Genomic DNA, 13708 nt, shown 5'->3' with positions numbered 1-13708 from the left:
AGCTCGCAAGAGGATGACAGACTCGGCATCGATGGTGTAAAGTTGAAAAAATGCAACCTTCTTGCTAAATGGGTATGGAGATTTATAAATGAAAAGAATTCCCTTTGGGCTAAAAAAGTGGTGAAGAGTATCCATGGAGAAAGTTAATTTGGATGGCATACTAAAGGAATTGTCACTTGCAGTCTCCATAGTCCCTGGATTAGTATTTCGAGATGCTAGCTTCAAGTGGATTCCTAGGCATTCATCAAGTTCGGTGATGGTTGAAGAATAGCATTTTGGAATGATTCTTGGGCAGATGTTTTTCTTTTCCAAGATTGTTTCGATTGTCTTTGAACTCTAATAATGGAGATGTAAAGAAGTTTTGGGACTCTTCCACTACTTCATGGGCTCAAAATTTCAGTAGACTTCTAAAAGTTGAAGAAATAGATGAATTTCAAGTCTCCCAAAATAAAAGAACCTAGAAATCAGAATCAAATGAGAAGTTTTTGGTTCATTCATTAGTCAACCATCTCTCCATTGCCTCCCCAATTGAAAAACATTTATACTCGACAACTTGGAAGACAAAAAGCCCTAGAAGAGTGAATATCACGCTTTGGAGAATGCAAAATGGACTATGAACTGTGCAGAAGTTTTGCAAATGAAACCTCCCTCTCACAGTTTATCTCCTCATGTTTGTCCCTTGTGTTTGCATGCTTTAGAATATTTACATCATATTTTCTTCTCCTGCTTACATGCAAAGAAGTGTTGGTTTGGCTTACTTGGCTATCTTCATTTGAATTGGGTTTTCGACTATAGATTTAGGAGAACGTGGTCCAGCTTATTTCATGTTCCATTCTCAAGAAGAAACCAAGATTGATTTGGTTAAATGTAGTAAAGGCCATTTTACCAGAAATTTGGTTTGTCAACTAACATTTCAAAATAAAGCTTCCTCTTGGACAACTCGAGTCGAAATGGCTAGAATCAATGCTTCTACTTGATGCTCTCTTTCAAAAGACTTCAATGATTTCTCCATACAAGATATAAGTCATAATTGGCCGACTTTCATTTTTAATTCTTAGTCCGCTACTGTACTCTTATTTTATTTCTTTTGGATTTCTAGTGGTCTTAAATCTATGTTGTATAGTTATTGGGTAGTTTGTATGATCTATTCTAAACCTTGTCGTTGGTTTAAAGTCTTTTGGTTTAAGTCTCGATATGGTGAGAATGCTAAGTGGGTGTCAACCTAGATGAGATGTCCGAATGCACTAGCTGATCCTAGGGCTTCTTTGTATTATCTTTTGTCTTGTCTACTCATTTTCAGCTTAATGAAGAGGCTTCTTTCCTGTTTCAAAAAAAAAAAAAAAAGGTAAATGTATGATTCTTATAAAGTAAATTATCCTACAGATTAAAAGTTTGAACTTAGACTATTCCAAGTGCTTCACCAAATCTTAAATATTTGAACCAACTGCACCAACTTTGCTCAACACAACAATGTAAAATACATTAACTACTTTTTCTTTTATGCACATTATATATCAAATAAAAATATTAGAAGGGAAAAAATGGAGAAAAAAAACATACTAACAACGATAAAATATAATAAGCTTCAATCGAAGAGAGAAAGTTTGAAGAACATAATTCAAAGGTTCCCAAAATCATATCATAATTAGAAAGCCAATACCAACATCAATTCAAAGAGAACACCTAATCTACCATACAAAATTCTAAATATAATATATATTTTTTTAATCTTGAGTTTTAGTGTATGATGCAAGTGAAGCAAAACAACATTACAATATAAGATCTTTTTACCCTGATATTTATTAATCAACTAAGAAAAATTTGCGTTCCAAGTTGACCAAGAATCCAAGACTTTCAATTGACAAAGGTAATATTATGAACATGGTAGTTAAATAATCACTTTTTGTTATTCGACAAAAACTCCATTTTCTCTTATTACTGAAAAAGGATTTGATAATAGGTAAGTATAATTTAATAGAAATTCTAACTAAAGAGAACTAATTATAAAAGAAAATAACGTCTAAAAAGAATAATTAAAAAAATAATTAAGGCAACTATACAATACAAATCTACACTTGGCAATCACAACTTTCGATATTCCTTGTATGGAGTAACATTTTAAAGAGGCCAAACTAAGATAAAGATCTAAGCGAAAACTTCATCGATGGCACAAGAAAGATGGATGGAAATCTTATAATGATACAGGTAACAAACCTTTTCAATTGAGGTTTAGATGCAAAACATGTAATATTGTTCAACAGTATTTCGCCAAAGTTAGTTATTAAAATCAAGCCAATCGTAAAACAGAAAAAAAAATGTAGATTTAAGAGGACTATATAATATATCAACTAGGAATGAAACAAGCAAAGATAAAAGCAAGTATTAAGAACAAAACAAAACGTAACAAAAGAGGAAGGCCAACTTACTATTCAAAACAAAAAAGGAGTTCCACATCACTTGCAAGATTGCCTGTGGAATCACTTTCATTTCATTGCTATAGAACTATCTTGGAAACTTTGGCAGAGTTGTGTTTGGAAATTACAATGATGTTTAGCAAAAATGTTTACAATAATAAAACTATAACATAAATGTTTCATAATGTTGGAAGAAATTATAGCAATTCATTGCAAATAAGATGCAGTACCTTGATTTTATGGTTAAAGGTTCTAATTGTTTTTTCTTTTTAAGCTCTTATTTAGAACAGATTCACCTGTTACAAGTTGAAATGTGAGTTGGAAAAATTGGACAAGAAGTTATAATCTTACAAGCAAATAATCCTTATAGAAAGAACTAACTTTATTCAAGCAAAATATCTTCAAGAACAAAATTGCAATTACACGAACACTTACTAACACAAATAAAAAAATGAGGAAACAAATTCTTATTAGTAAAACACATGTAACCAATAAAAATTGCAAATCAGACCAATGAGTACAATGAAATACAACATGATAACAAGACAAAGATGCAACATATACTTAAAATACACATCAGAAAAGAAGTTGATTCTTGGCAACAAAGATTTTCTCTTCGAAGTGTTGCTCACAACAGTCAATAAGTCTAACAATTTCAATGACTTAAGAATTATGCACACAGAGCAAGGATTACAAATCCAGATGTACGGGTGCTCGTGTGTGTTCAATAAAGTAAATAATAGAAAATTTTTCAAAAAAAAAACCAAGCATAATAAATTTCTATGACCATTAAGACATCCATATTCTTATTGCTTCTCTCCCACGTTTCACGAAGGCCCTCAGCCATCTGCCAATTCCATTTGAAATGTTTTTTATAAAGCCCATTTTTTTAAAAAAAAGTTCAAAATGCGTGAAAAATGCACTTTGAGACCTAAAACGACAACCAAGTATGCAAGTGAAACAAACTTAGTCTTAAACAAGTCCCAAAATGGCAATCAAGTGGGTAAGGTCAATAAACTTAGTATCTCTTGATTTGAAATTTGAAAAATATTCGTAAGGTGTGATACATTCAAAATCAAATCATTTTATGTTTATGTTGTTGAATTTAAAGAAATCAAATGATTTTAAATCGACTTTTAAAAAATTTAAAATTTGTTTCTTCTCTTTTCATTTTTTTCTCATATTTTTGTTTTATCTGTACTTTTTTTTTATAGGTTATGAGTTATGAGCTTATAGTTTAGCATTGTTAGGTCGTTTTGAAAATTCAAGTGATACTTCGAAGTTATTATTGGAATATTTTTTTACATTATATTTGTTAAATCACTATTTAATTTATTAGGAGCTTGATAAATAACCACTAAACTAAAACCATAGAGGATAATTGATAGACCACTAGTACATGTTCTATCACTAACTAACAGACGGTAAAACTTTGTTATATTTGTGAATATCTTCAACAATTTTATCATTTAAGACAATTTTTCGTATAATATCGACATGAACATCGTAAGAAAACTCAAATTAAGTAAGTTAAATTAAAAAAAATTGTATGAATGTTTCGAGCATTAATTATAAATTCAACATTTTTGAATGAAAAATTGGATTGGTTTGTGGTGACGGCTAACATGCATGTCTAACAATTATTTTCAATTTCTAATACTTTCATCTATTGCCAAAGTTGGAAACAAATGTTCACAATTATTTTTATCTTATTAAATGAAATTTCACATTTCTTAAAAATTTTGGATTATAATTATTTGAAAAAAAAATATTTTTTTTTGCTTTATCATTACTGAAAATTTTATCTCAGTTTTTGCAGTAAAATTTGATTTTTTTAGTCTAAATTTTAAAAACAAAATATTTGTTTTAATTATAAAGAAATTGTTTTGGGTTTTAAATGGGCTTTATCACAAATAATTCAAATATATTTTAAATGGGCTTTTCTTCACTAACTCTAAACCCTAAACCTTTTAAATAATGGGTTTAGTTATAAAGAAGTAGCCGGATTTCTAATCAAAATTGGTTACTTAATGGCTTTTAGTTATAAATAATGGCTTAGTTATAAATAATGGCTTTTCTAATACTTTCTTCACTACTTAAGTAAAATGGGTTTAGTTATAAATAATGGCTTTTCTTCACTAATCCGGCTACTTCTTTATAACTAAACCTTTTAAATGGGTTTTGGGTTTTAAATTTGTTTTAGTTATAAACCTGTTCCCTCATCTCCCCTTCTCTCTCACGTTTCAAATTTCTCTAACGGCTCTCTCTCTACTTTCTCCTCGTCTCCCCTTCTCTTATCTTCTTCGTCTTCCTCAAAATCGTCGATTCATGGCCATCTTCTTCTCCTAGCCCTAACAGCGTCGGATTTCTCAACTGTCGATCTACGTGACAATCAAAATTGCAATCAAAATCGCTGGATTTCTAATACTTTCTCAACTGTCGATTCACGACCGTCATCTTCTTCTCATGTCTGCTTGACAAAGCCTTTTCGGTCTACCAATAAAGGAAAAAGGATTGTTGGTGACACGAAAGCTGTGCTGGACGCTCTTTTTCCTATTCCACTGCGCGTCGTGGTCTTTCCCTTGCTGGTTGGATGACTACAATGGACGAAGAGCACAACTACTTCCAGTCTCTGGTCCATAAGTACCCAAGGAAGGTAAATTTCAGCGGAGAAAGTCGAGAGCTCCTTAGTTGATCACAAATCCTTCCAAATTCTTTGTTCGTAGAATAATTTGAAATCCTACCAATATGGATCCATGCTGTCTTTTATATCCATAAGATACCAATTAGATTGTGTTAATTATTGTTTATAAGAAAATATTTGTGTGCAGAGTTGCACTGGGTAAATCTTAATGGCTGGCAGAATATTGGTTCGGGATATATTACTCTCAACACAAAGTATTTTTTATCAGTTTACTCAACATGGGGTATTTGTTATTCCTATGCTTTATCCTTATCCCATCTTTCTCCGCTGTAGTCTTCATAGGATGGATTTATGTGGTGTAAATTTATTCATTTAGTTTGTTTGATTTATGGTTGCATTTAGGGAGAAGGTAAATTACATAAGCCGAAGTAGTTATGGAAAACAAAACCTGACCCCCGCCTAGTAGGTACTTAGAGTTCTTCACCCAGCATGGCAGCCGATAGAGAGGGAGAGAGAAAAAAAAGAGGGAGCCAAGCCAACCGCTTAGGTCATGTAAAATGTGCGCCGAGATCCCCCGGTTTCAGAGTTTTCGTGGGGATCCTCTCCACTTGTCTTGCCTAAGCAAAACCCGACCCCGCCTAGTAGGTCCTTAAAGTTCTTCACCCAGCATGGCAGTGTGCAGAGAGGGAGAGAGAAAAAAAAAGAGGGAGCCAAGCTAGCCGGTTAAGTCAAGTAAAATGCGCGTCGAGATCCCCCGGTTTCAGAGTTTTCGTGGGGATCCTTTCCGCTTTTCTTGCCTAAGCAAACTCCGACCCCGCCTAGTAGGTTCTTAGAGTTCTTCACCCAGCATGGCAGTCTGTAGAGAGGGAGAGAGAAAAAAAAGAGGGAGTCAAGCCAGCCGCTTTGGTCAAGTAAAATTTGCGTCGAGATCCCCCGGTTTTATAGTTTTCGTGGGGATCCTCTCCGCTTTTCTTGCTTATGCAAAACCCGACCTCCGCCTAGTAGGTCCTTACACTTAGAGCTTTTAATGCTTAGGGCTCAGGCTTTTATTGCTTAGGGTTTGGGGCTTTTAGGGCTTTTAGGTCTTTTAGGGCTTTTAAAGCGTTAAGGGCTCACGGTTTAGGCTTTTAGGGCTTTTAGGGCGTTTAGTGCTTAGGACTTTTAGGGCTTTTAGGGCTTTTAGGGCGTTTAGTGCTTAGGACTTTTAGGGCTTTTAGGGCTTTTAGGGCTTAGGGCTTGGGCTTGGGCTTTTAAGGCTTAGGGCTTTTGGCATAGGGCTTAGGGCATAGGGCATGGGCTTTTAGGGCTTGGGCTTTTAGAGTTCTAGGGCTTTTTGGGTTTTTAGGGCGCTTAGGGCTTTTATGTTTCAGGGCTTAGGGCTTTTAGGTTTTAGGCCTCAGGCCTCAGTGCTTGGGCTTTTAGGGCTCGGGCTTTGGGCTTTTAGGACTTTTAGGGCGTTTAGGGTTTTTAGGGTTTAGGGCTTAGGGCTTGAGCTTTTAGGACTTTTAGGGCTTTTAGGGCTTTTAGGTTTTAGGGCTTGGGCTTTGGGCTTTTAAGGCTTAGGCCTTTTAGGGCTTGGGCTTATGGCTTTTAGGGCGCTTAGGGCTTTTAGGGCGCTTAGGGCTTAGGGCTTTTAGGGCTTTTAGGGTTTAGGGTTTAGGGTTTAGCTCTTAGGGACACTAGAGCTAAAATACATTATTTTTCTCTAGCTGAAGTGTTCTATTTTATTTTAAAGAAAAAATGGTATTTAAAGCTTGAAGATTTATATTTTAGGCTAACTTAAACAAATCTTAAGTCTAGATAAAACATCCGAGTATAACCATTATACAGGATTTTAACCTATGATGTCTAGGTGATAAACCATTTTTATTACCTTACACCTCTCACGAATGCTCATAAAACTAGGTTAACTAGGCTCAAGAACTGATTACGATCTCCAAGTAGGAGATGTTCCATAAACTGTCAACTTAAGAACCTCCAACCTTACTCATCTTATCTGACTTGTTTACAAGATCGAACCAGGTGAGCCTCTTGTAACCAGTTTTACAAGATATCGACCTATTTCTATGAAAAATTGGAAGATATGTTTAACCTAAGTGAGCATGCATTTAATCTTTGTTATTGATTTTAAAAGTCTAATTTATTTTATAACACTTATAAAAACAATCAATTAATATGGATTTTAATTTATTTAACTTTTAATTAAATCATATTTAATTAAATTAAATCAAACAATAATTAATTAATTTGATTATATCATATTTAATCAAGAATAACTTAATTAATTAATCATATTAATCAATTAACATGCATACAATACAATATAACCATTATATCATACTTTTAATGCATGAACATGTTAACCTATGGTGGGATTTTAAATCAATATGACATTCAAAATGCACATACAAATTTAAAGTAATTAAATCATAGATCACATGCATAAATTAAAAAAAAAACACCCTAAAATGGACTGATTTTTGGCTCCTAAATTAGGCTAAGTACTAAATTATTACATAATTAATTTGGTGTAGTACAGAACCACTCCCAAAAAACTTCGAACTGGCTGAAAAACAAACAGAAACAGCTTGAACCGGCTAAAAAACCAAATTTATTGGGCTTGAACCGACCCAATTAACCAAACAAGCCCAGGCGCTCACGGGTCGGGCGCAAGCGGGCACGCGGGCGCAAGCTGCTGGCGGGTCGCGAGGCGGGTCATGACCGGGTTTTCGGGTCTGTGACATTCTTTTCTTCATTTTTTTTCAATTCCCTCACCCGGTTGAACCAATTACAGCCTAACTTCAACTCTAATGACTATTTTTTTAAAAAAAAATTACAAACACTTTGCAACAATAAAAATAAGCCATTAACAAGGCTAATTACAATAATTAGAACAAAAACACTTAATCTAGAGCCAAAATCATAATATATCCATTTTAGTTCAAACCAAAATTTATCTAATAAATATGAACCCACCACATGCAATTGGGTAAAATTGAAGCATGCTCTGATACCACATGATAGAACTAAGACATGCACAGCGGAAAAAGAATCAAATTTCTACCCTAAATGCCACAATTAACAAGTAACCCTAAACTAATCAAATTAGGGCTTTAGAAAATATTACCTTTGAAGCTTTCAAAAAACTTTGATACCTCCTTATCAATTCAAACCGAGACCACCACTAATGCTCAACTACTATCCTCTGGACAAAGAACTGGGTTGTGGGACCCAATTTGATGTAGAAAGTAATGGAGATAAAAGGAAATTGGAAGGTAGAAGTATTTTTTTTCTTGGTTGAGATTTTGGAGTATATTAAAAAAGGCAAAAGTTTTCAACCATTTGAAAACACCCCTATTTATAACCTAATTACATGCAAAAATGCATGTAATTCAATTTGCCAAATCTCAACACCTAATGTTCCACTAACAATTAGTGGAACTTAGTGGGCTAGGTGTCTATATCTCATATAGCCACATATCCCACTAAGAGTTAGTGGGATTATCCAACAAAATGTTGGATTTTCCCACTAACTTAGTCCAAGGGTAAAATGGTCATTAGATATTTTTAGTCAAAAGTCAAACTTTGACTTTTCTAAGTCAAAAGTCAATATTTTGACTTTTTACCATTTTGTCCGTCTTGACTAATTCCAACCTCCCGAGCATGAATCCGCATTCATTTTTCCAAAATTCAAATCACATTTGAATATATGGCCGGTCAAAGTTTGACTTTTCAAAGTCAAAAGTCAACATTTTGACTTTTTACTATTTTTTGACCAATTCTATCAATTCCGAGCTTCTTAGTATGGATCTGCATTCATACTTATAGTATGTAAAACATAAAGCTCTATTTCTAATTAGAAGACTGACGACTATATCACTATATTTGTCGATTTTTCTTTCTTCTCCCAATTCGAACGATTCGACTTATTTCATCACACTGTTCTAAGTTTAATCCATATGAGCTAGCAGGGGAACCTAATGGACCTATAGTTCATGGGCTCCAACGATTCAAGATTAACTAGCTAAACTCTTTTAGACCGAGTTAATCAACATTCGTTAACTAACGGGTCATTCTACTAAAGTCCCGTAGTTGCACTCCCCTCACTATAGATATATTTGTGTCCATTTGATAAAACCATAATCAATAAGTTAATCCTTCACAGGTTGCTCGTAACCTTGGCTGGGTCAAAATATCGTTTTACCCCTCAGATTACATCTTGCTCCTTAAGTCCTACTAATCCACTATTGAACAATTAGTTTAAGGTTCAACCTATAAACTTAATCCCTTTCGGGCCAATGAGAGGGTGGGGCCCCTTGTTCAAGACTTGGATTCAGTGCTTAAGAAAACAACCTATCTATTAACCCTAAAGCGGGTAGGGCTGAATTCCATCTTGTACCCTATGTTCCCAGCTATCCACCCGATCTTACCCCTGAAATGAGAGGCTTATTGGGCCAACGCTGATGAGCTGCCCTCACCTATGCAGATCTAAGGATAATCTCGTGTGAACACGAGTTCATAGTTAACTCAGGATTAAGATTAAATTACCTAGGTCATCAATAATCGAGATACTCAGTTTTAAACAGTAAACGTTGTTATAACGTAAAAAAGACTAATTCATGGTTCAGTCTTATGTAAACACTTTACATAGGATGCCCCTACTTTAGTGTCTCTACATAAACGATTCAGGATCACCTCGTTTGTACTACAAAGTGGGCCGCATCCATAGTTTCTCTAAATAAGGCGCCCAACCTTTATTCATATACTATAGACTATTTAGGCTATATATACTCGAACTTGATCCACGTTTATGTTTACACATAAAGTTCAAGTTTATTCAAAAAATAACCTTGGAACTTGATTTATTGGATTTAGGATTATAATTATTAATTTCTCAATAACAACTTTATTGAAACAGAATATGATTACAAACTACGAGTTTTATGACAAAAAATTTCAACACTTAGGGCTTTTAGGGCTTTTAGGGCTTAGGTCTTTTAGGGCTTTTAGGGCTTTTCCTGCTTTTACGACATTTACGGCTTAGCGCTTAGGGGTTAGGGCTTTTAGGGGTTAGGGCTTAGGGCTTTTAGGACTAAGGGGTTAGGGCTTAGGGATTTTATTGTTTAGGGCTTGGGCTTTTATCGCTTAGTGCTTTTATTGCTTAAGGCTTGGGGTTTTATTGCTTAGGGCTTTTAGGGCTTTTAGGCTTAGGGCTTTTAGGGCTTAGGGCTTTGAGGGCTTAGGGCTTAGGGCAGTGTTCCGAATCCTATAATACAACCCTCCGAAGGGAACGTCGCTCCAAGGCAGACAAGTAGGCATATTATAGAAATCTCACAGTGCAACCTAATGGAAGAGACCGTGTGATGTGCTGCCACATATCCCTCACCCACTTACTATGAACTACATCCCCTATTCACCTTGATTTTGATCCATGCAAACACTCTCCGAAGGGGGTCCGCTCCTATGCACGGCACAAAGCCCTGCATGGACCTCACGGTGTGAACTCTTAGGGAGGGGTTAGAGGTTAGGGGTTGGAAGGTTTGAGGGGTTGGGGGTTTGGTGTTTGAGAGATGGGAGGTTGAAAGGTTTGGGGTTTAGGTTTAGGGGTTTTGGTTTCGAGGTTCAAACTTTTCGAGGTTTTGAGGTTTGTGGTTTTGGGGTTATAGGTTTCGAGGTTCGAGGTTTGAGGTTCAAGGTTCGAGTTTCGGGGTTCGCGATTAAGGGTTTGGGGTTAGGGGTTAAGGGTACTTTTGGGTTTCGTGTTTAGGATTTTGGGTTTGGATTTCAGAATTGGGGATTGGGGTTTGTGGGTTGGTGTACTTTGGGGTTAAAGTTTAGGATTTATGGTTTACGATTTTAGGGGTTTAGGGGTTTAGGGTTTAGGGTGCATGAATCGGTTCGGAGTTCGTGATTTCAAGATTTAGGGTGGAGCGTTTGGGGTTTCATAGTTTAAGGTTTAGGTTAGATTTTGGGTTTGAGGGTTCGGTTAGGGGTTTTAGGTTTCGAGGTTTAGACTTTTCGAGGTTTCGAGGTTTGTGGTTTTGGGGTTTCAAGTTTCGTGTTCATGGTTCGAGGTACGGGGTTTGGGGTTAAGGGTACTTTAAGGTTTAGTGTTTAAGATTTTAGGGTTCGGGTTTCGAGATTAAGGATTGGTGTTTTGGGTTCAGGGTTCGTGGTTTGCGGTACTTTAGGGTTTAGGGTTTAGGGTAGAGTTCTAGGGCTGTGTGTACTTAGATTCCGAGACGATGACCAATATTAATCAAAGTTTTATACCCAAAATGCATGTAATTCGAACCATAATAAGAAACTCCAAATTTCAAACCAATCCATAATACAAAGTGCTTAAATATTCCCTAAATAATAGAAATTGTTATCTCCACCAATAAAGTTTGAAGTTAGGATTACAGGTTTCAGATTTCAAGTTTTGAGGTTCTATGGTTTTGGGGTTTTGGGGTTGGGAGTTCGGAGGTTTGGAGGTTTGGAGGTTTGGGGGTTTGGACGTTAAGGGTTGGATGGTTTTGGAGGTTGGGGGTTTGGAGGTTTCGGGGTTGGGATGTTTGGGGGTTGAGGGTTGGAAGGTTTGGTTGTTGGGTTTAGGTGTTTTGGTTTTCCAGCTTTAGACTTTTCGAGGTTTCGAGGTTTGTGGTTTTGGGGTTTCAAGTTTCGAGCTTTGGGTTCGTGGTTTGAGGTTCGAGGTTCGAGATTCGGGGTTCGAGGTTCGAAGTTAGGTGCTTTAGGGTTTAGTATTTAGGATTTTGGGTTCGGGTTTTGAGATTGGGGTTTCGAGTTTCATGTTTCGGGGTTTTGGGATTTTGAGGTTGGGTGTTTAGAGGTTTGGAGGTTGGAAGGTTGGAAGGTTGGAAGGTTTGAGGGGTTGGGTTTAGTGGTTTCAAGGTTTTAGGGTTTGGGGGTTTGGAAGTTTGGGAGTTGGGGGTTGGAAGGTTTTGCGGTTGAGTTTTGGGGTTTTGGGTTTCGAGGTTTCAAGGTTTATGGTTTTCGGGTTTTCGGGTTTTCGATTTCGAGTTTAGGGTTCGAGGTTCAAGGTTCGAGGTACAGGGTTCAGAATTCGGGATTTGAAGTTAAGGGTACTTTAGGGTTTAGTGTTTAGGATTTTGGGTTTGGATTTCAGGATAAGGATTTGGGGTTCGGAGTTCGTGGTTTGGGGTACTTTGGGGTTTATGAATTAGGGGTTAAAGTTTAGGATTTATGGTTTATGGTTTTAGGTATTTGAGGGTCTAAGGTTTAAGGTTTCAGGTGCAGGATCGGTTCGGGGTTCGTGATTTCAGGATTCGGGGTGTGGCGTTTGGGATTTCAGGGTTTAAGGTTTAGGATTTAGGTTAGAGTTATAGGGTTGTGTGTTATTAGATTTTGAGACGATGACCAATATTAATCAAAGTTTGATACCCATAATAAGAAGCTCAATTTTTCTTACCAATTCATAATACAAAATGAATAGATATTCCTTAAATAATAGAAATTGTTATCTCCACCAGCAAAGTTTGAAGTTGGGATTACATGTATCGAATTTCGAGTTTCAGGGTTTTGGGGTTTTGGGGTTGGGGGTTGGGTTTAGGGGTTAGGGGTTGGAAGTTTGAGGGGTTGGGGGTTGGGTTTCGAGGTTTAGACTTTTTGAGGTTTCGACGTTTTGGGGTTTTTGGGATTAGGGGTTGGGGGTTGGGGGTTTGGTGTTTGGGGATGGATTAGGGGTTTCGAGGTTTTAGGGTTTGGGGATTTGGAAGTTTGGGGGTTGAGGGTTGGAAGGTTTGGCGGTTGAGGGTTGGAAGGTTTGAGGGTTGGGTTTAAGGGTTTTGGGTTTCGAGGTTTAGACTCTTCGAGGTTTTGGGGTTTGGGGGTTGGGGTTTTGGAGGTTTAGGGGTTAGGGGTTGGAAGGTTTGAGGGGTTAAGGGTTGGGTTTCGAGGTTTAGACTTTTCGAGGTTTCGACGTTTTGGGGTTTTGAGGGTTAGGGGTTTTGAGGTTTGGGGGATGGGAGGTTGGAAGGTTTGGGGTTTGGGTTTAGGGGTTTTGGTTTCGAGGTTCAAACTTTTCGAGGTTTTGAGGTTTGTGGTTTTGGGGTTATAGGTTTCGAAGTTCGAGGTTCGAGTTTCAGAGTTCGGGGTTCAGGATTTGGGGTTAGGGGTTAAGTGTTAAGGGTACTTTAGGGTTTAGTGTTTAGTATTTTGGGTTTGGATTTCGGGATTGGGGATTGGGGTTTGGGGTTTGTGAGTTGGGGTATACGGTTTACGGGTTAAAGTTTAAGATTTATGGTTTACGGTTTTAGGGGTTCACGGTTTAGGGGTTAAAGTTTAAGATATATGGTTTACGGTTTTAGAGGTTCAGGGGTTTAGGGTTTAGGGTGCATGGATCGGTTCGGAGTTCGGGATTTCAAGATTCGGGATGGAGCGTTTGGGGTTTCATAGTCTAAGGTTTAGGTTAGAGTTCTAGGGTTGTGTGTTATTAGATTCTGAGACGATGACCAATATTAATCAAAGTTTAATACCCAAAATGCATGTAATTCGAATCATAATAAGAAACTCAAAAATTTCAAACAAATCCATAATACAAAATGCATAGATATTCCCTGACTAATAGAAATTGTTATCTCCACCAACAAATTTTGAAGTTAGGGGTTTTCGATTTAGGATTTTAGGG

This window comes from Cucumis sativus, unplaced genomic scaffold (assembly GCF_000004075.3).
Source record: "Cucumis sativus cultivar 9930 unplaced genomic scaffold, Cucumber_9930_V3 scaffold83, whole genome shotgun sequence".
Lineage (NCBI taxonomy): Eukaryota > Viridiplantae > Streptophyta > Magnoliopsida > Cucurbitales > Cucurbitaceae > Cucumis > Cucumis sativus.
Note: the sequence above shows the minus strand (reverse complement) of the source record.